The sequence below is a fragment of the Mesoplodon mirus genome (genome assembly GCF_964341445.2).
Source record: "Mesoplodon mirus genome assembly, chromosome: 3".
Taxonomy (NCBI): Eukaryota; Metazoa; Chordata; class Mammalia; order Artiodactyla; family Ziphiidae; genus Mesoplodon; species Mesoplodon mirus.
Window position 1 is genome coordinate 138039717 of NC_138978.1, and position 26292 is coordinate 138066008.

The following is a 26292-nucleotide window of genomic DNA, read 5'->3' on the forward strand; positions in this document are numbered from 1 at the left end:
GTCATTGACACAGAGCATGCAATTTAGTGTTTACCATTTTTTAGATCGACCCTTCCCTTCTGATGAGGCTCCCCTTAGCTACAAAGCCAAAGCTCTGTTTTCATTTCCTTCCTCTTGTCCTTTGCCTTCCTTCATCCCCCAAAGAGGATGGCCCAACACCAGCTCAGCCGACACTTACTAACCTCCCACATCCATACACACCACCCCATGTCCTCATCGAGAAGAAAGGCCCTGAGTAATTCCTGAGCCGCATCACCAGTGTCCTGACAGTTACTCTATGTCCCTCCAGCTCTCCCTGAGGATGTGGCGGTTGACCTGCACCGTGATAGGACAGAAGAAAAGCCTCCGTGGATCATCAAGGTAAGCTGGATTTTTTCTGGTCTGAGATAGAAATATTGCTTTATTTCTCTTTCAATAGATTTAAGTTATGAATATTTGAGGGTATTCCTTCCAGATACATACAATTACCTTGGTTGGGAGAATGTGGAGTGAGAGTCTATTACCAACCCTTGGTTCCTGATTCCTCAGGACATTAAAATTGATAGCATCCATTACAGCCTGTAGAGTATGGAGCTCTCTCTCCTGCAGCGATTTTTCCTCTAGGCAAAGAATTCTGTAATTTCCAACGTAAATGGACTTGGAAGTTCCTTCCTCCCAGCAAAGTTCTTGCCTTTCAGCCTGAGTAGGTTTGCTCTGATAACCCTTGCTGGGTTCCCTGGACCACTGTTTCTTATGAGGTTTTCTACTGTCAGCAAATGAACAAAAGACCTGAGCATCTCTGTGATCTTATCCTCATATTGTTTTCTCTTCTGTAATTACAGGTGGCCTTCACAGAACGTGTAAACAGTATGTATTCTGGAATCAGTCACTTGGGGAGGAAGAACTTTGAAGATGAGAAAGTGGGACATTCTTGCTGGTTTTAGTGTAGAGGGCAAACTGATTCCAAATTTGTGCTGGGAATGAGAGTAGGGGCCCTGGTGACAGAAAGTGATTTACAGGTAATGTGACCAATTACTATAGTCCCAGGAAGAGTCTGTATTACGGTTAGGTGGTGTAGGTTTGTGTGCATGAGACTGGGTGTGTCTGTATGTGAAATGAGTGGGATGATTCTGTGTGTGTATGTGAACATTTTGTGTTGTCTTTCCCTTGATTCATGTTCCCCTAAACATCACTGTGACTGGTGCCAACTTTCTAAAATATATTCCCATCAACAGTGCATCATGAATGGGTATGGATATAAAAGTAAATAAACTGTACACTTTCAGGGTCTGCATTGATTTTATACCAATTGAGCCTCATTTAACCAGGAAAACAAATCCTTTCACAACCCGGGCAAATGTTTACTGGATTATTATTTTTTTTTCTTTTGGCTGTGTTGGGACTTCGTTGCACTGCGCGGGCTTCTCATTTCGGTGTCTACTGTTGTTCCAGACCACGGGCTCTAGGTGCATGGGCTTCAATTGTTGTGGCACGTGGGCTCAGTAGTTGTGACTTTCAGGCTCTAGAGCACAGGCTTAGTAGTTGTGGTGCACGGGTTTAGTTGCTCCATGGCTGGATTCTTAGTGAACAAAACTGGGTTTCATCATCCGTACTAGTGGGTCAATTACAACTTCATTTAATAAGAAATCTCATTTCTTAGTACGTCTCATAGCATTCTGAATGGTTATGATACATCTCTCTACCACTTCCCTCATTCTAACTGTTTCCTATTAGAGCCTCCCGATGAGTCCTCCCCCCTTACCTGAAGCACCTAGTGCTATGCAGGCCTCCTTCCTTTTGCAAGGAGCCCATGCTTCTACCCACATGCCACACCCAGTTCTGGAGGAGTCCGAGAAAGAAGGAGCCTCCAGGAGTAGATGGAGGAAATTCACTCCACCTTTCTCCTTTGAGGCTAATATTCACTATCAGATTCTGTGCTAAGGAAACGCAATGTCCTTCTCCTGTGGAAAGTCTGTCTTCCATCATTTGTGCCGGCCCTGTTTCTGTGTGCTGGGCAAGAAACACTGCATACAGTGAAGACAGAACCAAGAGATCTACCCCAGGGATTGAGCTCAGGGTGGGCACTGGCTCCTTTCCCAGGAGGGCGGACAGGAGATTGTGCTTTAGAAGGTGGGACAGAGAAACCAAGCAGTGTGACAAGAGCATCTCCACTCATGTTGCTGTGCAAACTGCCAGATGATATAGGTTGTGGTATTTTCTGATGGCCTTTGCAAGCAAACAAGTCTGGGAGTAAAGTCAATTAAAACATGGAAAGTTATACTTAAAAAATTTTTTGCGATAGTGAGTCCTTTGAGAAATACATACATTAATAGAATATGATTGCCTTATATGTGTCAATATTTTCCCCACCAAAGAAAAAACTGAAAATGCTTCATTGTAAAATGTCACTTGTTTAACAAAGAGACTGTCTATGAGTAAAGTTGTTCTAGAAATCCTCAATCCCTAGGTCGTAGTTTGCTGATGGTGCTGAGGGGAACCCTGGTGTGCGATTCAGTGCCTGCTACTCACAGGGAGGCTCTTAAGAACTCAGAGACCCGCCCAGTGGACCCCACGTGTGAGGACAGGATTGGCGCCTCGGGCTGGACTTGAAGGGGGAAATGCTTTAGAGAAGTGGAAGGAGATACAGGAAGGGCACCTGAGCCATGGGGAATCAGGTGTGGTTGGTTTAGAGATCAAGGAAAAGTGTACACCTGAGCACAGCCTGGGCCACACTTAGGATGCTGTTGGCACTTCTGGTTGAATGGGGAAGAGAAAGGACATCCCCCTCTTGCTGGAGTGAACTCTGGAGAGATGTCTTCTTTAAAGCCTGGGGAGAGGAGCTTCTCTCCCATTATCTCCTGATACCTGTGTACATTCGAGACCCTTCCTGCTTTCTTCTTTCCCTCTGTCGACTCCCTTTCCTTATTTTTCTTCTTTTTTCCCCTTTTTCCACATTGTATTTATTTTACATATGTGTATTTTATTGTTGTAAAAATACTCATACGATGAAATCCAACTTCAAAACAAGTTTTGAAATGTCCAGGCAGTCCTGTTGACTACATGCACCTTGTTTTACAGCATGTATCTAGAACTGTTCCAATTTGAAATAACACATTCTAACCATTGAACAGAGACTTCCCATGTCAACCTCCTGCCAGCTCTTGGAACCCCCCTTCTGCTCTCTGCTTCTCGGAGTTTTCTTTCAGTTTTTGACCTTCTGTGACTGGCTTATTTCACTCTTAGAAATGTCCTCTAATTTCTTTCGTGTTGCTGCAAATGGCAGGATTTCCTTCTTTTTCAAAGACTGAGTGACTTTCCACTGTATGTATACACCACATTTTCTTTATTAATTAATCTTCCCATGGACACTAGGCAGTTTTCCTATGTTGTGTATTGTGTATAATGCTGCAATAGACATGAGATTGTAGATATCTCTTGGACATTATTGTTTTATCTCCTTTGTATATAAACCTAAATGAGTGACTGCAGGATTTTATGATAGTTCTCTTAATAATTTTTCAGGGACCTCCATTCTGTTTTCCATAATGGCTACACCATTTTACATTACTCCAGGGTACAAAACAGGGTACAGGAGTTCCACTTCTTCACATCTCTGCCAGCATCCATTAATTTTCTTTCTTTCTTATTTTTTTTTTTTTTTTTTTTTGCAGCACACGTGTCTCTCATTGTTGTGGGCTCTCCCGTTGCAGAGCACAGGCTCCAAATGCACAGGCTCAGCAGCCATGGGACATGGGCCCAGCCGCTCAGCGGCATGTGGCATCCTCCCAGACCGGGGAATGAACATGTGTCCCCTGCCTCGGCAGGCGGACTCTCAACCACTGTGCCACCACGGAAGATCTATTTGTCTTTTTATAATACACATCCTAACAGGTGTGAGTGATATCTCCCTGTGGCTTGATTTCCATTTCCCTGATGCTTAGCGAGGTTGAGCAAATTTTCATATGTAGATTGACCACTTGTATGTCTTTATGGAGAAATGTCTAGTGAAGATTTTTACCCATTTTTAAACTCAGTTATTTGCCTGCTGTTTTTCTGAAATTGACTTGTAGTAGTCTCTTATATATTCTGGATATTGGTCTCTCATTCAGATACAAGGTTTACACATATTTCCTCCCATCCTATAGGTTGCCTTTTCATGCTGTTGATTGTTGAAGAGACTATCCTGTCTTCACTTGGTAATCTTAGAACCTTGGCCAAGATCAGTTGGCCATATATATGTGCGTTTATTTGAGGTCTCTCTATTATATTTCATTGGTCTATCTCACTGTCTTGATGCCAGTCGCAGACTATTTTGACTACTGTGGCATTGTTATGTGTTTTGAGTTCAGGAAGTGTTAATCTCCATCATTGCTCTTTGCTCTCAAGATTGTTTTATCTACTTGTGGGGGTTCCATATGTATTTTAGGATTCTGTCCACTTCTATAATAATGACATTGAATTTTGTGGGTTGTTGCGATATATGTGTACATCACTTTATGTAGAATAGAAATGCCAACAGTATTTAATAATCCAGTCTATGAACATGGTATGTCATTCCAATTACTTGTCTCTTCTTTAATTTTTTTCAGCAATGTCCTGTAGTTTTCAGTATACAAATTTTTCACCTCCTACGGGGTGTTTTTCACTGCCTTTCTCAGGTCTTATAGAGTCAGGATTGAGAAGGATGGACTCATAGAGAGATTGAAATCCCTCCCTCCCCCTGCACCTACTCTCTGATTATGTGTAATACAGGTGTACTGGGCCATGCCCTTCGCCTCTGTCTACAAGTGGGCCCCTTGCTGGGAATTCCTCTTGGATCTGAGTGTTGACTGTACTATTTCAGTGTCCACAAGGACTCTCCCAATGTCTGGCTTGGGTCCAAGAGCCCAAGATATACCTACATATGAATGATCAGATCAGGCCATCAAATTTTCTGCAGTAAATAACAACCATTGGAATGGTGGCTGGTTGCCTCTTTCTCATCTTTGGATTTCGTAGAACTGAGTTTCCAGTGTGGTAGCCACTAACCAAATGTGTCTATTTATAATTAATTTAGTTCAAACAAGACTTAACTCATTCTATTAAAAAATGCAAAAACCACACAATTGCTTGGTCACACTAGCCATGTTTCAAGTGTGTCTATAACATCTGGAATTTCAGGTTGGTAAGGTTGACGGTGAAAGCTGTAAATGGGTCTATAGAAGTAAGGGGTTGAAAGGTGATTTTCTCAGCACCTCCTCCTCATTTGAAATTTTCAACTGTGATCAATATCTTATTGAAGGACTCTGTCTGCACAGAGCACAGGGGAGGTCTGAGAACCTGGAGGGAAGACCAGGGGGATGCTGTGTGAGCCAGCAAGACAAGTAGGAGAAATGGGTGGGTCAACTTGTATAATAACTTTATGCTCATGTTGTGTTTGTACAGAATGGATCATGGAGAGCATATATAGCAGTGATGCTGATGACGATTCTGATAGCGAACAACTCTCAGGTAGGATCTAAAGCGAGACAACTCCTAGAACACTTGGGTTCCACCCAGTTCTTTAGAAACTAAGGAAGGTGAATATGCAAACAGGAAGAAGAAGGAAATATGTGTAGAATTCTGATTTGCTCTTTCCAAATTTTAATGATATAATAGAGTTATTGTGTCCATGTCCTTTGACTGTACTGTGCTTATAGTCATCTTTTCTTGCTTTGCCATTCAGAAATTTTCTTTCTCAGAAGACTACTCTTTCATTGATTTTTCTCTGCCAAAGATGAAAGGTTCGTTTCTGTTTGGTACCTGGAGGGTATTTTGCACCAGGGATTTTGGTTTCCTTTTTACATTCGCGTATGATGGCCATATCCTAGTGGGAACAAAACTCTCATAGTCACTTGACACTGGAGAACAAGTTCTTATACTGAGTATCAGGTGGTGGATGAGACTTGAACTCTCTCCCTCTACACTTTCAGGACTTGTAGCTTAATGTTACTTTTGTCCTCACTGTTTAATCCTCATGGAAAATGCGCTCCCAGAGATGGATGAGTCACAGAACACATGCTTTGGGGCCACTGCATGTGCTCAGTCTCCTCATTTCAGCCTCAGCACCTCCCAAGGCTGATGTGCTGAAGGTGCTTCCATTTGAGAGGGGTCCACGTCCAGCTGCCCCTTAAGACCCTTCATGGCCGGCAGGAATTGTAGAGGACTGTGTGAAGGGGCTGCTGGGCTCACTTCACACACTGGTTCTCACAGCCCTGCTAACCTGGTCTCCTGGAATTCACCAGGCCCAGGACAGAGACTCATGGCAGCAGGGCCCAGGGTCACTGCTCTTCTTACAACCCACTGCTCCATCCGGACAGACCTGCCCCTGCTCCCCACACTCCAGTCCTGCCTACCCTCTGACCTTTCCTCAGGCCTGCCTTGGTCTTATCCTTCCCAGTTCTTCTAAGACTGGTGTAAACCCTGGCAGTTGCTGTGTGTTTATGAGGCTTCCTCTGCTGTAGAATATTGTGTCAGTATTCCAGGCTAAGGGAATAAGGAAAAGTTACTTTTAACTCTAACACTGCTTTCATCCTCTCTAAGGAGCTAAGAGACTTACGGAGTAGTTTTGATGTACCTAATGTTAGCTCAGGCACAGGACCCTTACTTGTTTTGTGAAGTTGGTTGCATATCTAGGCTATTGTGGAGAATGCTGCAATGAACATAAGTTCATCTCATTGTGATACTGATTTAATTTCCTTTGGCTATATACCCAGAACTGTGATTGCTGAATCATATGATATTTCTGTTTATAATTTTAAAAGGAACCCCCATACTCTTTTTCATAATAGCGGCACCATTTTACATTCCCACCAGCAGTGTACAAAGTTTCCAATTCCCCACATCTTGGCCTTGACTTGCGGGCTCTAGAGCACGGGCTTAGTAGTTGTGGTGCACGGGCTTAGTTGCTCCATGACTGGATTCTTAGTGAACAAAACTGTATTTCACAATCCCTACTACTGGGTCAATTACAACTTCATTTAATAAGAAATCTCATCTCTTAGTAGGTCTCATAGCATTCTGAATGGTTATGATACAACTTTCTACCACTTCCCTCATTCTAACTCTTTCCTATTAGAGCTTCGGGATGAGTCCTCCCCCCTTACCTGAAGCACCTAGTTTTAGGTAGGCCTCCTTCATTTTGTAGGGAGCCCATGCTTGTCCCCACATGCCACACCCAGTTCTGGAGGAGTCCGAGAAAGAAGGAGCCTCCAGGAGTAGATGGAGGAAATTCACTCCACCTTTCTCCTTTGAGGCTATTATTCACTATCGGATTCTTTGCTAAGGAAACGCAATGTCCTTCTCCTGTGGAAAGTCTGTCTTCCATCACTTGTGCCGGCCCTGTTTCTGTGTGCTGGGCAAGAAACACTGCATACAGTGAAGACAGAACCAAGAGATCTACCCCAGGGATGAGCTCAGGGTGGGCACTGACTCCCTTCCCAGGAGGGCGGAGAGGAGGTTGTGCTTTGCAAGGTGGGACAGAGAAACCAAGCAGTGTGACAAGAGCATCTCCACTCATGTTGCTGTGCAAACTGCCAGATGAAGTAGGTTCTTGGTATTTTCTGAAGGCTTTTGCAAGCAAACAAGTCTGGGAGTAAAGTCAATTAAAACATGGAAAGATATACTTAAAAATTTTTTTTCGATAGTGAGTCCTTTGAGAAATACATACTTTAATAGAATATGATTGCCTTATATGTGTCAATATTTTCCCCACCAAAGAAAACACTGAAAATGCTTGATTGTAAAATGTCACTTGTTTACCCAAGAGACTGTCTATGAGTAAAGTTGTTCTAGAAATCCTCAGTCCCTAGGTCGTGGTTTCCTGATGGTGCTGAGGGGAACCCTGGTGTGCGATTCAGTGCCTGCTACTCACAGGGAGGCTCTTAAGAACGCAGAGACCCGCTCAGTGGACCCCACGTGTGAGGACAGGATTGGAGCCTCGGGCTGGACTTGAAGAGGGAAATGCTTTAGAGAAGTGGAAGGAGATACAGGAAGGGCACCTGAGCCATGGGGAGTCAGGGGTGGTTGGTTTAGAGATCAAGGAAAAGTGTACACCTGAGCACAGCCTGGGCCACACTTAGGATGCTATTGGCACTTCTGCTTGAATGGGGAAGAGAAAGGACATCCCCCTCCTGCTGGACTGAACTCTGGATAGATGTCTTCTTTAAAGCCTGGGGAGAGGAGCTTCTGTCCCATTATCTCCTGATACCTGTGTACATTCGAGACCCTTCCTGCTTTCTTCTTTCACTCTGTTGACTCCCTTTCCTTATTTTTCTTCTTTTTTCCCCTTTTTCCACTTTGTATTTATTTTACATATGTATATTTTATTGTTATAAGAGTACACATACGATAAAATCCAACGTCTTTACAAGTTTTGAAATGTCCAGGCAGTCCTGTTGACTACATGCACCTTGTTGTACAGCATGTGTCTAGAACTTTTCCATTTTGCAAATAACACATTCTAACCATTGAACAGAGACTTCCCATGTCAACCTCCTGCCAGCTCTTGGAACATCCCTTCTACTCTCTGCTTCTCGGAGTGTTCTTTCAGTTTTTGACCTTCTGTGACTGGCTTATTTCACTCTTACAAATATCCTCCAAGTTCTTCCGTGTTGCTGCAAATGGCAGGATTTCCTTCCTTTTCAAAGACTGAATGACATTCCACTGTATATATACACCACATTTTCTTTATTAATTCATCTTCCCATGGACACTAGGCAGTTTTCCTATGTTGTGTATTGTGTATAATGCTGCAATGGACATGAGATTGTAGATATCTCTTGGACATTCTTGTTTTATCTCCTTTGTATATAAACCTAAATGAGTGATTGCTGGATTTTATGAGAGTTCTCTTAATAATTTTTGGGGGACCTCCATTCTGTTTTCCATAATGGCTACACCATTTTACATTATTTCAGGTTACAAAATAGGATACAGAAGTTCCACTTCTTCACATCTTTGCCAGCATCCGTTAATTTTCTTTTTTTTTTTGCATTACACGGGCTTCTCATTGTTGTGGGCTCTCCCGTTGAGGAGCACAGGCTCCAAACGCACAGGCTAAACGGCCATGGCTCATGGGCCCAGCTGCTCAGCGGCATGTGGGATCCTCCCAGACCGGGGCACAAACACGTGTCCCCTGCCTCGGCATGCGGACTCTCAACCACTGTGCCAACCGTGAGGCCCTAATTGTCTTTTTATAATACACATTCTAAGAGGTGTCGGTGATATCTCCTTGGGGCTTCATTTCCATTTCCCTGATGCTTAGCGATGTCGAGCAAATTTTCATATGTAGATTGACCACTTGTATGTCTTTATGGACAAATGTCTATTGAAGCTTTTTACCCATTTTTAAAGTCCATTATTTGCCCGTGTTTTTCTGAAATTGACTTGTAGTAGTTTCTTATATATTCTGGATATTGGTCCCTTATGCAGATACAAGGTTTACACATATTTCCTCCCATCCTATATGTTGCCTTTTCATTCTGTTGATTGTTGAAGGGACTATCCTCTCTTCACTTGGTAATCTTAGAACCTTGGCCAAGATCAGTTGGCCATATATATGTGCGTTTATTTGGGGTCTCTCTATTATATTTCATTGGTCTATCTCACTGTCTTGATGCCAGTAGCAGACTATTTTGACTACTGTGGCATTGTTATGTGTTTTGAGTTCAGGAAGTGTTAATCTCCATCATTGCTTTTTGCTCTCAAGATTGTTTTATCTACTTGGGGGTGTTCCATATGTATTTTCGAATTCTGTCCACTTCTATAATAATGACATGGAATTTTGTGGGTTGTTGTGATATATGTGTACATCCCTTTATGTAGTATAGAAATGCCAACAGTATTTAATAATCCAGTCTATGTACGTGGTATGTCATTCCAATTACTTGTCTCTTCTGTAATTACTTTCCCCAATGTCCTGTAGTATTCAGTATACAATTTTTTCACCTCCTACGGGGCCTTTTCCACTGCCTTCCTCAGGTCCTCTAGAGTCAGGGGTGAGAAGGATGGACTCATGGAGAGAGTGAAATCCATCCCGCCCCTCTGCACCTACTCTCTGATTATGTCTAATACAGGTGTACTGGGCCATGCCCTTCACCTCTGTCTACAATTGGGCCCCTTGCTGGGAATTCCTCTTGGATCTGAGTGTTGACTGTACTATTTCAGTGTCCACAAGGACTCTCCCAATGCCTGGCGTGGGTACAAGAGCCCAAGATATACCTACATACGAATGATCAGATCAGGCCATCAAATTTTCTGCCGTAAGGAACAGCCAGGGGAGGGGTGGCTGGTTGCCTCTATCTCATCTTTGGATTTCTTAGAGCTGAGCTTTCCAGTGTGGTAGCCACTAACCAAATGTCTCTATTTATAATTAATTTAGTTCGAAAAATAATTAAATCATTCTATTAAAAAATGCAAAAACCACACAATTGCTTGGTCACACTAGCCATGTTCCAAGTGTGTCTGTAACATCTGGAATTTCAGGTTGGTAAAGTTGACGGTGAAAGCTATAAATGGGTCTATAGAAGTGAGGGGTTGGAAGGTGATTTTCTCAGCATCTCTTCCTCATTTGAAATTTTCAACTGTGATCAATATCTATTGAAGGACTCTGTCTGCACAGAGCACAGGGGAGGTCTGAGAACCTGGAGGGAAGACCAGGGTGATGCTGTGTGAGCCAGCAAGTCGAGTAGGAGAAATGGGTGGGTCAACTTGTATGATAACTTTAGGCTCATAGTTGTGTTTGTACAAAATGCATGGTGGAGAGCATAGATAGCAGTGATGCTGAGGACGATTCACATAGGGAACAACTCTCAGGTAGGATCTAAAGGGACACAATTCCTAGAACACTTTGATTCCACCCGGTTCTTTAGAAATGAAGGAAGGTGAACATGAAATCAGGAAGAAGAAGGAAATATGTGTAGAATTCTGATTTGTTCTTTCCAAATTTTAATGATATAATAGAGTTATTGTGTCCATGTCTTTTGACTGTACTGTGCTTATAGTCATCTTTTCTTGCTTTGCCATTCAGAAATTTTCTTTCTCACAAGACTACTCTTTCATTGCTTTTTCACTGCCAAAAATGAAAGGTTCTTTTCTGTTTGATACCTGGAGGGTATTTTGCACCAAGGTTTTGATTTCATTTTTACATTCACGTATGATGGCCATATCCTAGTGGGAACAAAACTCCCATAGTCACTTGACACTGGAGAACAAGTTCTTATAGTGAGTGTCAGGTGGTGGATGAGACTTGAACTCTCTCCCTCTACACTTTCAGGACTTGTAGCTTAATGTTACTTTTGTCCTCACTGTTTATTCCTCATGGAAAGCGCGCTCCCAGAGATGGATGAGTCTCAGAACACATTCTATTGGATCACTGCATGTGCTCAGTCTCCTCATTTCAGCCTCAGCACCTCCCAAGGCTGATGTGCTGAGAGGTTTCCAATTGAGAGGGCTCCACGTCCAACTGCCCCTAAAGACCCTTCATGGCCGGCAAGAATTCTAGAGGACTGTGTGAAGGGTCTGATGGGCTCGCTTCACACACTGGCTGTCACAGCCCTGCTAACCTGGTCTCCTGGAATTCACCAGGCCCAGGACAGAGACTCAGGGCGGCAGGACCCAGGGTCACTGCTCTTCTTACAACCCACTGCTCCATCCGGACAGCCCTGCCCCTGCTCCCCACACTCCAGTCCTGCCTTCCTTCGGACCTTTCCTCAGGCCTTCCTTGGGCTTATCCTTCCCAGTTCTTCCAAGGCTGGGGTAAACCCTGGCAGGTGCTGTGTGTTTAGGAGGCTTCCCCTGCTGTAGAACTTTTGTTTCAGTATTCCAGACTAAGGGAATTGGTTCAAGCTACTTTTAACTCTAATATTGCTTTCATTCTCTCTAAGGGGCTAAGAGACTTACGGAGTTGTTTTGAAGTACCTAAGGTTAGCTCAGTCACAGGACACTTACTTTTTTTGTGAAGTTGGTTGCATATCTAGGCTATTGTGGAGAATGCTGCAATGAACCTAAGTTCATCTCATTGTGATACTGATTTAACTTCCTTTGGATATATACCCAGAACTGTGATTGCTGAATCATATGATATTTCTGTTTATAATTTTATAAGGAACACCCATACTCTTTTTCACAAGAGCTGCACCATTTTACATTACCACCAGCTGTGTACAAAGTTTCCAATTCCCCACATCTTGGCCTTAAACTGTTAATTTTTTTCTTTATAATACACAGCCTAACAGGTGTGAGGTGTTCATTTGCATTGACCTGATGATTAGTGAGGTTGAGAACCTTTTCCTATATTTGTTACTCATTTGTATGTCTTTTTCAGGAAATGTCTTATTTAAGTCTTTGCACATTTCTTAACCCATTTATTTACCCTTTTTAATTTTTTAATGTATTTTGCATTTGAGTTGTAGTGTTTTTCTTAGATGTTTTGGACATTAGCTCCTTTTCTGATATATGTTTGTAATCTTTCTGTAAGTTATATTTTCATCCTATTGACTGTTGAAAAAACTATACTTTCCCTATTTGTTGTCTTAGAAGCTTGGTGAATTTCATTTGGCCCTGTATCTATGAGTTTTCTTGGGATTTATTTATTCTGGTCTTTAGGCCTATGTATCTGTTTCTATGTCAGTACCATACAGTTTTGATTCCTGTGGCTTTGTAGTGTGTTTTGAAGACAGGAAGTGAGAAGCCTCCATCTATGTTCTTTGTTCTCAGGATTGTTTTGTCTGTTTGGACTCCTTAGTGTTTCCATATATATTTTAGGATCTTTTTTTTTCTATTTCTTTGAAAATGACATTGGGATTTTGATATGTATTACAATGAATTTATAATTACCTTTGGGTAGTGTAGAAATGTCAACAATAAGAAATCTCCAGTCTATGAATATGATATGCCATTTCAATTATTTGTTCCTTGTTAAATACTTTCAGCAGTGGTTTGTAGTTTTCAGTGTACAGGCCATTTACCTTCTAAGGGCATTTTGTCCCTTCCTTCCCTGGATTTTTCAGAGGCAGTGGTGAGAACGATGGCCTCATGAAGTGATTGAATGTCCCTCTCTCCCTTCTGCAGCTGCTCGCTGATTATGTCTAGCACAGGTGCACTGGGCCATGCTCATTACCTCTCCCCCCAAGTGGAACACCTGTCGGGAATTCCTCTAGGATCTGGGTGTTGACATTACTGTTTCAGTGTCCCCAAGGTCTCATGAGTGCCTGGCAAGTGTGCCTGATCCTAGGAAACACCTACAAATGAATCATCAAATCTGGCCAGCAAACTGCCCTGCAGAATGTGTTGGGCTGCACCTCTCACACCTGCAAGCCCTGTACTTGCTCAACCTCAGGGCTAAGAACAGAGCCTGGAATCAGGGACAGAGACATTCATGGTTTAATAGATGGGAGATCTTTCACGTCAGAAGCAATGTAGTCCTGGAGAGACATCCCACTGTAGATAGCCAATGGCAGTCAGAACGCAGCAGCAGCAGTAGGAGCATTCTTCACTCTGGGCGGAATAGGCAGGCTACCAGTTAAAGGGGGAATTGACAGCAGTTGGGCTCATCGGTTACCAGGGAAACCAGCAGAGTGACGCATCCCTCTTACCTCTTGTACTAAGTACTTCACTGGGCACAAGTTTTTCCTTTGATAAACCATCAGCAAACAGCCATCCTGAATGGGTATATATATATATATATATATATATATATATATATATATACATGGAGAGAGAGAAAGAGAGGGATGTGTATTACAGTGTGGTAGCCACTAGCTAGATGCGCCTGTTATAATTTATTTAACTCAATTAATGATTAACTCATAGTATTAAAATAAAACAAATAAAATATCCAATTACTCAGTCACATTAGTCACATTTTAAATGTATCCATAAGACTTGTAAATTCATGTTCGTGTTTCTACAGATTCGACTCTGGATAGCATTTGTGGCCGTGATAAGGAAAAGGATACAGGTAGGAACAACACTTAGGTAGGATCTAATGGCAGAGGGTTCCTGGAACTTTAGGGTTATATCTCCTGCTTTGGAGACTGAGGAAGGTGGATATGAAATCAGAAAGAAGAATAAAATATGTGTAGAGTTCGGACTTGTTTTTTTCATATTTTAATGATACAATAGAAAGCAATTGTGTCCTTAGACGTGACTGTGCTCTATAATCACATTTTCTTGATTTGCTCATCAAAAATGATCTTTTGCACATGAGCTGCTCTTTCTTGTGCTTGTCACTCCCTAATATGGAAGTTTGTTTTCTGGTTAGCACATCTAGGGTATTGTGCACAGGAGAGTTTGTTTTCTTTTGCATATTGACCCATGATGGACAGAACAAAACACTCATGGGTCAAAACACTCATGGGCCCTTGAAACTTGAGACCAAGTTCTTCTAGAAAGGGTGAAGTGGTGGATGAGAAGTGAACTGTCTCCCTCTGCACTTTCAGGACTTGTGGCTCCACCTCATGTTTTGTCCTCACTGTTAGTTCCTCTTGTAAAGGACAGTCCCAGAGATGGATGAGTCACAGAACACATGCTCTGGGAACACTGCATGTGCTCAGTCTCCTTGAGCTCATCTCAGCCTCTCCATTTCCCCAAGGCTGATGTGCTGACATGCTTCCATTTGAGAGGGGTCCACGTCCAGCTGCCCCTAAAGACCCTTCATGGCCGGCAGGAATTCTAGAGGACAGTGTGAAGGTGCTGCTGGGCTATTTCACACACTTGCTTTCAAAGCCCTGCTGACCTGGTCTCCTGGGGTTGACCAGGCCCAGGACAGAGACTCAGGGCAGCAGGACCCAGGGTCACTGCTCTTCTTACAACCCACTGCTCCTTCCAGACAGCCCTGCTCTTGCTCCCCACCCCACAGTCCTGCCTACCCTCTGACCTTTCCTCAGGCCTGCCTTGGTCTTATCCTTCCCAGTTCTTCCAAGGCTGGGGTATACCCAGGCAGGTGCTCTGTGTTTATGAGGCTTCCTCTGCTGTAGAATTTTGTTTCAGTTTTCCAGATTAAGGGAATTGGGACAAGTTACTTTGAACTCTAATATTGCTTTCATCCGCTCTAAGGGGCTAAGATACTTACGGAGTTCTTTTGAAGTACCTAAGGTTAGCTCAGGCAAAGAACCCTTACTTGTTTTGTGAAGTTGGTTGCATGTTCTTCCCTCAACACAGCTGTTGCCCAGATTTGGTTAATATTCCTTTTCCTCAGAAGGAGATGGTGCAGAGATAAATGTTCTAAGCTCTTGATCTCCTAAGTGGAAAAGCCAAACTGAGAAACCAGGGGTTGGTCCCAATATGGATGCTCTGGATACCTGACCTGCACTTACAACTCAGCCAAGGGATCCTCAGTCATGGAGCAAGGGAGTCCCTGCATTCGTATCCTTGGCTGGAAGTCCTAGCATCTACAAAGGTCCAGACCTTGCCCATCAGGTGGCCTTAATGATCACAGAATCCAGGGCAGCTATGGGTGGACTTATCAGTTGACTTTGGCACAGTCATTAATGTGAAATTCACCTCAAGACCTGCATTCTCCTGGTCAGCTACAGATTCTGAGAGGTTTGAGACACCATGTACACAGTACAGGTCATATCTGTCAGTGCTGGTGTCATTGCTTAAACAAGGCCAAAAGCAGATAAGAATCAGTGAGCTATTTATTGTATTGGATAACATTACCATAAGCCATAGAATTGGTCAATTCCTGTGGCCCACACCCAAGGACTCAAAGTGGAACCTGACTGTTAGCCTGTACACTTCTCCTGCACAGCTGGGTTAGAGACAGGCTGTGCTGAGTCCGGGCTCCCTCTTCATAACAAAGTGTCCCACTTATGGAACAGCTCCCTAGAGTATGGACAGCCGCTGACTCAGTGGGCATACGTACATTGTATAGCAAACAAAGACTGGGAGAAAAATATGATACGATTGATAGTGGCTGTATCTAAAGGGTAGGATTTCAGTTTTGTCAAATCTTGTGTATTTGATTTTCTTTAAGACAAGTGATTAGTGAATAAATGTAGCATATTTTGTCTAGGATTGAATTCAGTCCTTTAATGGAGGTTGCTGTTAATCAAGTATAAAATATCATACAACAGAAGTCATGATAAATGCAGTAGCTGGCATTGTGGATGCTGGGGAAAGAGTGATCTGGGAAAAATCAAGAGACAGTGGCAATTTAGCAGAAGCTCAAAAGAGGCAGGATGGGTCATGGGTCTCTGTCATTGAAACAGAGCATGCATTTTAATGTTTACCATTTTTTAGATCGACCCTTCCCTTCTGATTAGGCTCCCTTTAGCTACAAAGCCAAAGCTCTGTTTTCATTTCCTTCCTCTTGTCCTTTACCTTCCTTCATCCCCCAAAGAGGATGGCCCAACACCAGCTCAGCCCACACTTACTAACCTCCCACATCCATACACACCACCCCATGTCCTCATCGAGAAGAAAGGCCCTGAGTCATTCCTGAGCTGCATCACCAGTGTCCTGACAGTTACTCTGTGTCCCTCCAGCTCTCCCTGATGATGTGGCGGTAGACCTGCACCGTGATAGGACAGAAGAAAAGCCTCCGAGGATCATCAAGGTAAGCTGGATTTTTTCTGGTCTGAGATCGAAATATTGCTTTATTTCTCTTTCAATAGATTTAAGTTATGAATATTTGAGGGTATTCCTTCCAGATACATACAATTCCCTTGGTTGGGAGAATGTGGAGTGAGAGTCTTTTACCAACTCATGGTGCCTGATTCCTCAGGACATTAAAATTGACAGCATCCATTACAGCCTGTAGAGTACGGAGCTCTCTCTCCTGCAGCGATTTTTCCTCTAGGCAGAGAATTCTGTAATTTCCAACCTAAATGGACTTGGAAGTTCCATCCTCCTAGAAAAGTTCTTGCCTTTCAGCCTGAGTAGGTTTGCTCTGATAACCCTTGCTGGGTTCCCTGGACCACTGTTTCTTATCAGGTTTTCTACTGTCAGCAAATGAACAAAAGACCTGAGCATCACTGTTATCTTATCCTCATAGTGTTTTCTCTTCTGTAGTTGCAGGTGGCCTTCACAGAACGTGAAAACGGTATGTATTCTGGAATCAGTCACTTGGGGAGGAAGAACTTTGAAGATGAGAAAGTGGGACATTCTTGCTGGTTTTAGTGTAGAGGGCAAACTGATTCCAAATTTGTGCTGGGAATGAGAGTAGGGGTCCTGGTGATAGAAAGAGATTTACAAGTAATGTGACCAGTTACTATAGTCCCAGGAAGAAGCTGTATTATGGTTAGGTGGTGTAAGTTTGTGTGCATGAGAAAGGGTGTGTCTGTATGTGAAATGAGTGGTATGATTCTGTGTGTGTATGTGAACATTTTGTGTTGTGTTTCCCTTGACTTATGTTCCCATAAACATCACTGTTCCTGGTGCCATCTTTCTAAAAAATATTCCCATCAACTCTGCATCATGAATGGGTATGGATATAAAAGTAAATAAACTGTACACTTTCAGGGTGTGCATTGATTTTATACCAAGTGAGCCTCATTTAACCTGGAAAACAAATCCTATCACCACCCAGGCAAATGTTTACTGGATTCTTTTTTTTTTTTCTTTTGGCTGTGTTGGGTCTTCGTTGCACTGTGCGGGCTTCTCATTTCGGTGGCTACTGTTGTTCCAGACCATGGGCTCTAAGTGCATGGGCTACAAAATTTGTGGCACGTGGGCTCAGTAGTTGTGATTTTCAGGGTCTAGAGCACAGGCTTAGTAGTTGTGGTGCACGGGTTTAGTTGCTCCATGGCTGGATTCTTAGTGAACAAAACTGGGTTTCAGCATGCCTACTACTGGGCCAATTACAACTTCATTTAATAAGAAATCTCATCTTTTAGTACGTCTCATAACATTCTGAATGGTTATGATACATCTCTCTGCCACGTCCCTCATTCTAACTGTTTCCTATTAGAGCCTCAGGAGGAGTCCTCCCCCCTTACCTGAAGCACCTAGTGGTAGGCAGGACTCCTTCTTTTTGCAGGGAGCCCATGATTGTACCCACATGCCACACCCAGTTCTGGAGGAGTCCGAGAAAGAAGGAGCCTCCAGGAGTAGATGGAGGAAATTCACTCCACCTTTCTCCTTTGAGGCTAATATTCACTATCGGATTCTCTGCTAAGGAAACGCAATGTCCTTCTCCTGTAGAAAGTCTGTCTTCCATCACTTGTGCCGGCCCTGTTTCTGTGTGCTGGGCAAGAAACACTGCATACAGTGAAGACAGAACCAAGATATCTACCCCAAGGATTGAGCACAGGGTGGACACTGGCTCCCTTCCCAGGAGGGCGGACAGGAGGTTGTGCTTTGCAAGGTGGGACAGAGAAATCACACAGTGTGACAAGAGGATCTCCACTCATGTTGCTGTGCAAACTGCCAGATGATGTATGTTCTTGGTATTTTCTGAAGGCTTTTGCAAGCAAACAAGTCTGAGAGTAAAGTCAATTAAAACATGGAAAGTTATACTTAAAAATTTTTTTCGATAGTGAGTCCTTTGAGAAATACATACTTTAATAGAATATGATTGCCTTATATGTGTCAATATTTTCCCCACCAAAGAAAAAACTGAAAATGCTTGATTGTAAAATGTCACTTGTTTAACCATGAGACTGTCCTTGAGTAAAGTTGTTCTAGAAATCCTCAATCCCTAGGTCGTAGTTACCTGATGGTGCTGAGGGGAACCCTGGTGTGTGATTCAGTGCCTGCTACTCACAGGGAGGCTCTTAAGAACTCAGAGACCCGCCCAGTGGACCCCACGTGTGAGGACAGGATTGCCGCCTCGGGCTGCACTTGAAGAGGGAAATGCTTTAGAGAAGTGGAAGGAGATACTTTAAGGACACCTGAGCCATGGGGAGTCAGGTGTGGTTGGTTTAGAGATCAAGGAAAAGTGTACACCTGAGCACAGCCTGGGCCACACTTAGGTTGCTATTGGCACTTCTGGTTGAATGGGGAAGAGAAAGGACATCCCCCTCTTGCTGGAGTGAACTCTGGAGAGATGTCTTCTTTAAAGCCTGGGGAGAGGAGCTTCTCTCCCATTATCTCCTGATACCTGTGTACATTCGAGACCCTTCCTCCTTTCTTCTTTCCCTCTGTTGACTCCCTTTCCTTATTTTTCTTCTTTTTTCCCCTTTTTCCACTTGGTATTTATTTTACATATGTATATTTTATTGTTGTAAAAGTACACATACGATGAAATCCAACGTCTTAACATGTTTTGAAATGTCCAGGCAGTCCTGTTGACTACATGCACCTTGTTGAACAGCATGTGTCTAGAACTTTTCCATTTTGAAATAACACATTCTAACCATTGAACAGAGACTCCCCATGTCAACCTCCTGCCAGCTCTTGGAACCACCCTTCTACACTCTGCTTCTAAGAGTTTTCTTTCAGTTTTTGACCTTCCGTGACTGGCTTATTTCACTCTTACAAATGTCCTCCAAGTTCTTTCGTGTTGCTCCAAATAGCAGGATTTCCTTCTTTTTCAAAGACTGAATGGCATTCCACTCTATGTATACACCACATTTTCTTTATTAATTCATCTTCCCATGGACACTAGGCAGTTTTCCTATGTTGTGTATTGTGTATAATGCTGCCATGGACATGAGATTGTAGATATCTCTTGGATATTCTTGTTTTATCTCCTTTGTATATAAACCTAAATGAGTGACTGCTGGATTTTATGAGAGTTCTCTTAATAATTTTTGGGGGACATCCATTCTGTTTTCCATAATGGCTACACCATTTTACATTACTACAGGGTACAAAACAGGGTACAGGAGTTCCACTTCTTCACATCTCTGCCAGCATCCATTAATTTTCTTTCTTTCTTTTTTTTTTTTTTTTTTTTTGCAGTACATGTGTCTCTCATTGTTGTGGGCTCTCCCGTTGCGGAGCGCAGGCTCCAAACACACAGGCTCAGCGGCCATGGCTCATGGGACAAGCTGCTCAGCGGCATGTGGGATCCTCCCAGACCTGGGCACGAACATGTGTCCCCTGCATCGGCAGGCGGACTCTCATCCACTGTGCCAGCAGGGAAGCCCTAATTGCCTTTTTATAATACACAACCTAACAGGTATGAGTGATATCTCCCTGTGGCTTGATTTCCATTTCCCTGATGCTTAGCGAGGTTGAGCAAATTTTCATATGTAGATTGACCACTTGTATGTCTTTATGGAGAAATGTCTAGTGAAGCTTTTTACCCATTTTGAAACTCAGTTATTTGCCCGCTGTTTTTTTGAAATTGACTTGTAGTAGTTTCTTATATATTCTGGATATTGGTCCCTTATTCAGATACAAGGTTTACACATATTTCCTCCCATCCTATAGGTTGCCTTTTCATTCTGTTGATTATTGAAGAGACTATCCTTTCTTCACTTGGTAATCTTAGAACCTTGGCAAAGATCAGTTGGCCATATATATGTGCGTTTATTTGGGGTCTCTCTATTATATTTCATTGGTCTATATCACTATCTTGATCCCAGTAGCAGACTGTTTTGACTACTGTGGCATTGTTATGTGTTTTGAGTTCAGGAAGTGTTAATCTCCATCATTGCTGTTTTCTCTCAAGATTGTTTTATCTACTTGGGGGGTTCCATATGTATTTTAGAATTCTGTCCACTTCTATAATAATGACATGGAATTTTCTGGGTTGTTGTGATATATGTGTACATCACTTTATGTAGTATAGAAATGCCAACAGTATTTAATAATCCAGTCTATGAACATGGTATGTCATTCCAATTACTTGTCTGTTCTTTAATTTCTTTCTAGAGTGTCCTGTAGTTTTCAGTATACAAATTTTCACCTCCTACGGGGCCTTTTCCACTGCCTTCCTCAGGCCTTCTAGAGTCAGGATTGAGAAGGATGGACTCATGGAGAGAGTGAAATCCCTCCCTCCCCCTGCACCTACTCTCTGATAATGTCTAATACAGGTGTACTGGGCCATGCCCTTCACCTCTGTCTACAAGTGGGCCCCTTGCTGGGAATTCCTCTTGGATCTGAGTGTTGACTGTACTATTTCAGTGTCCACAAGGACCCTCCCAATGCCTGGCGTGGGTTCAAGAGCCCAAGATATACCTACATACGAAGGATCAGATCAGGCCATCAAATTTTCTGCAGTAAAGAACAACCAGGGGAAGGGTGGCTGGTTGCCTCTTTCTCATCTTTGGATTTCTTACAGCTGAGCTTTCCAGTGTGGTAGTCACGAACCAAATGTGTCTATTTATAATTAATTTAGTTCAAAGAATAATTAACTCATTCTATTAAAAAATGCAAAAAACACACAATTGCTTGGTCACACTAGCCATGTTTGAAGTGTGTCTGTACCATCTGGAATTTCAGGTTGGTAAGGTTGACGGTGAAAGCTATAAATGGGTCTATAGAAGTGAGGGGTCGAAAGGTGATTTTCTCAGCATCTCTCCCTCATTTGAAATTTTCAACTGTGATCAATATCTTATTGAAGGACTCTGTCTGCACAGAGCACAGATGAGGTCTGAGAACCTGGAGGGAAGACCAGGGTGATGCTGTGTGAGCCAGCAAGTCGAGTAGGAGAAATGGGTGGGTCAACTTGTATAATAACTTTATGCTCATGGTTGTGTTTGTACAGAATGGATCTTGGAGAGCATACATAGCACTGATGCTGATGACGATTCACATAGCGAACAACTCTCAGGTAGGATATAAAGCGAAACAATTCCTAGAACACTTGGGTTCCACCCGGTTCTTTAGAAACTAAGGAAGGTGGATATGAAATCAGGGAGAAGAAGAAAATATGTGTAGGATTCTGATTTGCTCTTTCCAAATTTTAATGATATAATAGAGTTATTGTGTCCATGTCCTTTGACTGTACTGTGCTTATAGTCATCTTTTCTTGCTTTGCCATTCAGAAATTTGCTTTCTCACAAGACTACTCTTTCATTGCTTTTTCACTGTCAAAGATGAAAGGTTCGTTTCTGTTTGGTACCTGTAGAGTATTTTGCACCAGGATTTTGGTTTCAGTTTTACATTCACGTATGATGGCCATATCCTAGTGGGAACAAAAGTCTCATAGTCACCGGACACTAGAGAATAAATTCTTATAGTGAGTGTCAGGTGGTTGATGAGACTTGAACTCTCTCCCTCTACACGTTCAGGACTTGTAGCTTCATCTTACTTTTGTCCTCACTGTTTATTCCTCATGGAATGCGCGCTCCCAGAGGTGGATGAGTCACAGAACACATACTTTGGAATCAATGCGTGTGCTCAGTCTCCTCATTTCAGCCTCAGCACCTCCCAAGGCTGATGTGCAGACATTTTTCCATTTGAGAGGCCTCCACGTCCAGCTGATCCTAAAGACCCTTCATGGCTGGCAGGCATTCTAGAGGACTCTGTGAAGGGGTTGCTGGGCTTGCTATACACACTGGCTCTCACAGACCTGCAAACCTGGTCTCCTGAAATTCACCAGGCCCAGGAGAGAGACTCAGGGCAGCAGGACCCAGGGTCACTGCTCTTCTTGCAACCCACTGCTCCATCCGGACAGCCCTGCCCCTGCTCCCCACACCCCAGTCCTGCCTACGCTCTGACCTTACCTCAGGCCTGCCTTGGTCTTATCCTTCCCAGTTCTTCCAAGGCTTGTGTAAACCCTGGCAGGTGCTGTGTGTTTAGGAGGCTTCCCCTGCTGTAGAACTTTTGTTTCAGTATTCCAGACTAAGGGAATTGGTTCAAGTTACTTTTAACTCTAATATTGCTTTCATCCTCTCTAAGGGGCTAAGAGACTTATGGAGTTGTTTTGAAGTACCTAAGGTTAGCTCAGGCACAGGACCCTTACTTGTTTTGTGAAGTTGGTTGCATATCTAGGCTATTGTGGAGAATGCTGCAATGAACTTAAGTTCATCTCATTGTGATACTGATTTAATTTCCTTTGGATATATACCCAGAACTGTGATTGCTGAATCATATGATATTTCTGTTTATAATTTTATAAGGAACCCCCGTACTGTTTTTCATAAGAGCTGCACTATTTTACATTCCCACCAGCAGTGTACAAAGTTTCCAATTCCCTACATCTTTGCCTTAAGCTGTTAATTTTTTTCTTTATAATACACAGCCTAACAGGTGTGAGGTGTTCATTTTCCTTGCCCTGATGATTAGTGAAGCTGTGAACCTTTTCCTATATTTGTTAGCCATTTGTATGTCTTTTTCAGGAAATGTCTTATTTAAGTCTTTGCACATTTCTGAACCCAGTTATTTGCCCTTTTTAATTTTTTAATGTATTTTGCATTTGAATTGTAGTGTTTTTCTTAGATGTTTTGGACATTTGCTCCTTTTCTGATATATGTTTGTAATCTTTCTGTAAGTTATATTTTCATCCTATTGACTGTTGAAAAAACTATACTTTCCCTATTTGTTGTCTTAGAAGCTTGGTGAATTTCATTTGGCCATGTATCTATGAGTTTTCTTGGGGGTTATTTATTCTGGTCTTTAGGCCTATGTATCTGTTTCTATGTCCATACCGTACAGTTTTGATTCCTGTGGCTTTGTAATGTGTTTTGAAGTCAGGAAGTGAGAAGCCTCCATCTATGTTCTTTGTTCTCAGGATTGGTTTGTCTGTTAGGATTCCTTAGTGGTTCCATATGTATTTTAGGATTTTTTTTCTTTTACTTTGAAAATGACATTGGGATTTTTATATGTATTACAATGAATTACTACTTACCTTCGTGTAGTGTAGAAATGTCAACAATAATATGTCTCCAGTCTATGAATATGCTATGTCATTTCAATTATTTTTTCCCTGTTTAATTCTTTCAGCAGTGGTTTGTAGTTTTCAGTGTACAGGCCATTTACCTTCTAAGGGCATTTTGTCCCTTCCTTCCCTGGATTTTTCAGAGGCAGTGGTGAGAAGGATGGCCTCATGATGTGAGTGAATGTCCCTCCCTCCCTTCTGCACCTGCTCGCTGATTATGTCTAGCACAGGTGCACTGGGCCATGCTCATTACCTCTCCCCTCAAGTGGAACACCTGTCGGGAATTCCTCTAGGATCTGGGTGTTGACACTACTGTTTCAGTGTCCCCAAGGTCTCATGAGTGCCTGGCAAGTGTGCATGAGCCTAGGAAACACCTACAAAGGAATCATCAAATGTGGCCAGCAAACTGCCCTGCAGAAGGTGTTGGGCTGCACCTCTCACGCCTGCAAGCCCTGTACTTGCTCAGCCTCAGGGCTAAGGAAAGAGCCCGGAGTCAGGGACAGAGACATTCATGGTTTAATAGATGGGAGATCTTTCACGTCTTAAGCAAAGTGGTCCTGGAGAGACATCCCACTGTAGATAGGCGATGGCAGGCAGAACGCAGCAGCAGCAGTAGCAGCATTCTTCTCTCTGGGCGGAATAGGCAGGCTTCCAGTTAAAGGGGGGATTGACAGCAGATGGGCTCATCGGTTACCAGGGAAACCAGCAGAGGGACACATCCCTCTTACCCCTTTGGCTAAGTACCTTCACGGGGCAGAGGTTTTACCTTCATTAAACCATCAGCAAATAGTCAACTTTAATTGATACAACATACAGAGGTGAATAAACAGGGGAGTGGTGGTAACATTCTCCATATATTATATATATATATATATACATTTATATGGAGAGAGAGAGAGAGAGAGAGGGATGTGTATTACAATGTGGTAGCCACTAGCTAGATGTGCCTGTTACAATTTATTTAATTCAGTCAATGATTATCTTAGTGTATTAAAATAAAACAAAATAAAATAACCAATTACTCAGTCACATTAGTCACATTTTAAATGTATCCATAAGACTTGTACATTCGTATTCGTGTTTCTACAGAATCGACTCTGGATAGCATTTGTGGCTGTGATGAGGAAAAGGATACAGGTAGGAACAACACTTAGGTAGGATCTAATGGCAGAGGGTTCCTGGAACTTTAGGGTTAAATCTCCTCCTTTGGAGACTGAGGAAAGTGGATATGAAATCAGAAAGAAGAATGAAATATGTGTAGAGTTCTGACTTTTTTTTCATATTTTAAGGATACAATAGAGAGAAATTGTGTCCTTAGACGTGACTGTGCTCTATAATCACCTTTTCTTGATTTGCTCATCAAAAATGATCTTTTGCACATGAGCTGCTCTTTCTTGTGCTTGTCACTGCCTAATATGGAAGTTTGTGTTCTGGTTAGCAAATGTAGGGTATTGTGCACAGGAGAGTTTGTTTTCCTTTGCATATTGACCTATGATGGACAGAACCTGTGGGTCAAAACTCTCATGGGCCCTTGAAACTTGAGACCAAGTTCTTCTAGAAAGGGTGAGGTGGTGGATGAGAAGTGAACTGTCTCCCTCTGCACTTTCAGGACTTGTGGCTTCACCTCATGTAGTGTCCTCACTGTTAGTTCCTCTTGTAAAGGACAGTCCCAGAGATGGATGAGTCACAGAACACGTGTTCTGGGATCACTGCATTTGCTCAGTCTCCTTCAGCTCATCTCAGCCTCTGCACTTCCCGAAGGCTGATGTGCTGACATGCTTCCATTTGAGAGGGGTCCACGTCCAGCTGCCCCTAGAGAACCTCCATGGGCGGCAGAAATTCTAGAGGGCTGTGTGAAGGGGCTGCTGGGCTTCTTCACACACTTGCTTTCACAGCCCTGCTAACCTGGTCTCCTGGGGTTCACCAGGCCCAGGACAGAGACTTAGGGCAGCAGGACCCAGGGTCACTGCTCTTCTTACAACCCACTTCTCCGTCCAGACAGCCCTGCCCCTGCTTCTCACACCCCAGTCCTGCCTACCCTCTGACCTTTCCTCAGGCCTGCCTTGGTCTTATTCTTCCCAGTTCTTCCAAGGCTGGGGTAAACCCTGGCAGGTGCTGTGTGTTTAGGAGGCTTCCCCTGCTGTGGAACTTTTTTTTCAGTATTCCAGACTAAGGGTATTGGGACAAGTTACTTTTAACTCAAATATTGCTTTCATCCCCTCTAAGGGGCTAAGAGACGTACGGAGTTGTTTTGAAGTACCTAAGGTTAGCTCAGGCACATGACCCTTACTTGTTTTCTGAAGTTGATTGCATGTTCGTCCCTCAACACAGCTGTTGCCCAGATTTGGTTAATATTTCTTTTCCTCGATAGGAGATGGTGCAGAGATAAATGTTCTAAGCTCTTGACCTCCTAAGGAGAACAGCCAAACTGAGAACCCAGGGGTGGGTCCCAATGTGGGTGCTCTGGATCCCTGACCTGCACTTACCACTCAGCCAAGGGATCCTCAGTCATGGAGCAAGGGAGTCCCTGCATCCGTATCCTTGGCTGGAAGTCCTAGCATCTCCAAAGGTCCAGACCT

At 43.0% G+C, this 26292-nt stretch overlaps 1 long non-coding RNA gene across 1 annotated transcript; it reads left to right on the forward strand.

Annotated features, from left to right (window-relative positions):
* Window positions 1–16484: 16484 nt before the first annotated feature.
* On the forward strand, window positions 16485–24850 carry LOC309801131. The gene is made up of 4 exons (XR_014293533.1): window positions 16485–16558; window positions 17014–17044; window positions 21599–21664; window positions 24803–24850. It is a non-coding gene; the product is annotated as an uncharacterized lncRNA (long non-coding RNA).
* The last annotated feature ends 1442 nt before the right edge of the window (window positions 24851–26292 follow it).